The 4051-nt window shown below is 37.0% G+C and overlaps 1 pseudogene; it reads left to right on the forward strand.

The window, feature by feature from the left end:
- The first annotated feature begins 437 nt into the window (after window positions 1-437).
- Window positions 438-943, forward strand: LOC102241102 (annotated as a pseudogene).
- Window positions 944-4051: the final 3108 nt, after the last annotated feature.

Raw genomic sequence — 4051 nt, forward strand, 5'->3', positions numbered from 1 at the left:
ATAGATCAGGGTTGTTGTTTTTTTGTAATGGCTCCTCTAGTGGATTTTGCCTTCCCTTATCCAATCTTACTGCATTATAAGTGCTCATAATACTCTGTCTTACAAATGGGAGTCTGATTTATACTTAGTTAAGCCTCAATACATATTAATTCAGTTGGATAATTATAGAAGTATCTATAAAGGATTTACTGTGTTTATGACAAAACTTATCTATATGGTGGTGCAAATATTAGGCAACGTAGCACTATAAAATTATCTCTATTTTCTTTATTTTCTTCATTTCCAGTCTTTATTTCTTTGGATCAGGAAAGGATGATGAAAGTTAAAAGGTAGGAAAGCAGAAAGTATTACCGTGAGGCTTCTTCTCAGCTGGTCTGCCCTAGAGCCCCTGAGCATCAGCCCTAGTCCCCCACTCGGCCCGTTTCCTCTCCAACAAGATGAAAGAAACTATCATGAACCAAGAGAAACTCACCAAACTGCAAGCACAAGTGCACATTGGTGGGAAAGGAACTGCTCGTAGAAAGAAGGTGGTTCACAGAACAGATACAGCAGATGATAAAAAACTTCAGTTCTCCTTAAAGAAGTTAGGGGTAAGCAATATCTCTGGTATTGAAGAGGTAAATATGTTTACAAACTAAGGAACAGTGATCCACTTTAACAACCCTCAAGTTCAGGCATCTCTGGCAGCGAACACTTTCACCATTACAGGCCATGCTGAGACAAAGCAGCTGACAGAAATGCTATTAGCATCTCAAACCAGCTTGGGGCAGACAGTCTGACTAGTTTAAGGAGATTGGCTGAAGCTCTGCCCAAACAATCTGTGGATGGAAACGTGCCATTGCTACTGGAGAGGATGAGGATGATGAAGTTCCAGATCTTGTGGAGAATTTTGACGAGGCTTCCAAGAATGAAGCAAACTGAATTGAGTCAACTTCTGAAGAAGGTAAACTTGAAGACATTTCTGGGAGTTGCTATTTTATATTATGACTGCTTTTTCAAATTTTGCTTATGGATCTGATAAAATCTAGATCTCTATTATTTGTTAGTCCAATGCCCCTGGATATTGCAGCTCTTTTCATTTTTTGCTTATACATAAATCATTCTTTGCAGTTAATTAAGCTGAAGAAGCTTGGGAATAAAGTTTGAAACAGGTTAGTAAAGATCTTTGCCTAGTATAAAATAAAAAGAAAGTATTACAGTGACAAGTGTAATAGGGGAAGAGAAAAAAATAAAGTTAAACGCAACAAAGGAAAGTGGTTGATGAGCCTTAGTAGTAAAATATGTATACTACATTATTCAAAATACTAGAGACCCGGTGCACAAAATTTGTGCACGGGTGGGGGGTCCCTAGACCTGGCCGGTGATTAGGGCCTATCAGGCTATCTCACCCAGTTCTGATTGGGGCTGGGCTGGCTGGGGCCTGCTGGCTGCCAGTCAGGCTGCCAGCTGGGGACTCCTGCCTCCTGCCAGCTGCAGGTCAGGGCCTGCTGGACAGGGGGAGGGGGGAGGATGGCTAGTGGAGAGAGGTTGACTGTGGGAGCACACTGACCATCAGGGGGCAGCTTCTGGGTTGAGTGTCTGCTCCCTGGTGGTCAGTGCACATCATAGTGACTGGTTGACTGGTTGTTCCGGTAGTTCAGTTGTAACTGTTGCTTAGGCTTTTATATATACAGATGGTTTCCTATTTTGCAAATGAAGACACTAAAATAAGTATTCATTAAACATCTTTCTTCCTAGTGCATTCAATATCATGATTCCTGAGTATGCTGGTCCTAAGTATTGAAATTTTAAGACCCCCCCAAGAAGAAAATGACACCACTGTCATCATAGACACATCACATTAATTTTGGTATATTAATTATTGATAAATGAGCTAGTTAGTTTATGCTAAGTACTGTATTTTATTTTCTATGAAAAGCAAAATAAATACAATGGCCTTTGTTTCAAAGACTTGATAGTCTAGTGAGTCAGTCAATATTATTACATAGATAATAGATAACATAGAACATAGTTTGTGGATTGGCCCTATGGAAAATAAGCATTAAGATTTATCTATTTTGATAATGGTGTATATTACATTATGGGAATCGACAAAGAGTAAGGCACAGTAGAGAGACACGTGGTACAGAATATTAGAGTAAGTAGGAGAATTTGGGTAAATAAAAAAAGTTGGGAGTGAAAGAAAGTCGATAGGATTCCAGAAAATTCACGTTGAGACATTAACAGACATGTAACAAACTTTCATCCCCACACCATTTCTTTTTTAACAGATGGTAACATCTCAGAGTTAGAGGGGAACTAAGGCATCTTTTTCTTGAATTTTCTGAACTCATAAAACATTCTCAGCAAATAGATACCTGGTTGTATTTGTTTTCTAGGGCTGCCATATAAAGTACCACAGACTGAGTGGCTTCAACAATAGAAATTTGTTTCCTCATTATTCTGGAGGCTAGCAGTTTGAGATGAAGGTATTGGCAGCATTAGTTTTTCTCTAAGGGTCCTCTCCATGGCTTGCAGAAGGTCCTTGATGTTTGGAACTTATCTCAGGATATGTCCACATATGAGCAAGTTAAAAAACACACACCACACAATGCAGATCCTTCCAGTTCCCATGGTTTTCTTTTACAGGTGTATGTTAGGTTCTTCAAATGACATATTGAATCAGCCTCAATGGAAGTCATAGATACATTCAGATTAATATATTTAGAACTTGGATTAATCTCTATTTCTAATTTTGTGAGATAGTTAAGTAGTTCAATATTTAATGAATATTCAACTGTTTAATTTTCTTCTGACTTGTTTCACTGTTCTCTTGAGCTCCTTAGTCTACTTTTCCCTCCCTCTTCTGTTTTTCCCCTTTTCCCGTCCTTTATAATCTGTCTTTCTTTAGTAAGTTACCTTGTTGTTTAACTTTAGGTTTAACATTAAATCCTTGTTTGACATTGAATCCTTCTTTTGGTGAGTCTGAGACAGTTTTGAAACATGACATAAAACACTCCAAACACACACACACACAACAACAACAACAACAAAAGATGAGGCCGAGGCCATTAATATTTATTCAAGTACATGCTACATGTAATCAGACAACAGCTTCTGTCGGCATAATGAGAAAAGCCACCTGAGCTGTGGTTTTAAGTAAGGTAAAATTTGAAAGATAACGTCACCATAAACACTGTATTAGTTGGCTGAGGAAAAGATAGTATGCTTTCAACAACAAGAACAACAACAAAAGATGAGGCCGAGGCCATTAATATTTATTCAAGTACATGCTACATGTAATCAGACAACAGCTTCTGTCGGCATAATGAGAAAAGCCACCTGAGCTGTGGTTTTAAGTAAGGTAAAATTTGAAAGATAACGTCACCATAAACACTGTATTAGTTGGCTGAGGAAAAGATAGTATGCTTTAAAACATTTTTCGATCTCTGTTGGCAAAATGATTTGCAATTAGGAAGAAATAAATGGACTCATTCTCCCATCATTAATTTGTGAACTAGTGAAACTAAAAATGGTCTCATCTAGTGGAATCATAAGGTCCAAATAAAAAGCTTCACTATGATGGTGCACTATTCTTACACCCAAGGGAAGGAGAAAGAAAACTAATATTTTTTAGCACATAATATGAGCCATCCCTGAACTATGAAATTTCTAATACATTCATAATATTCTATTTTTACCACATTATTGTGATTAGTAGCCCATATTTCATGTAAAGATATTTCAAGTAACCTGCCTAACCCCCAGAAATAGCAAATGGTCAAGCTTCAGTCTACCTAGTTCCAAAGCCAGACCTTGTTCCATAAAATCAGTTATCTCCAATTTCCTCTATAAACAATAAATCTTTATTATTCTTGTTCATGACTATTTACACAATTATCAGACATCAGGATTGCCAAAAACAGACAATTTTCATGAAAAATGAAGGACTGAGATATTTTAATGCAGATATAACAATGTTCTTGAGAGTTATTTCTATAATGTTCTATAATGTTCAGATATTAAACAACATTTATGATGGTATTAAAATAGTTGCATAAAATAATAGTAA

Source organism: Myotis brandtii, unplaced genomic scaffold (genome assembly GCF_000412655.1).
Source record: "Myotis brandtii unplaced genomic scaffold, ASM41265v1 scaffold151, whole genome shotgun sequence".
Lineage (NCBI taxonomy): Eukaryota > Metazoa > Chordata > Mammalia > Chiroptera > Vespertilionidae > Myotis > Myotis brandtii.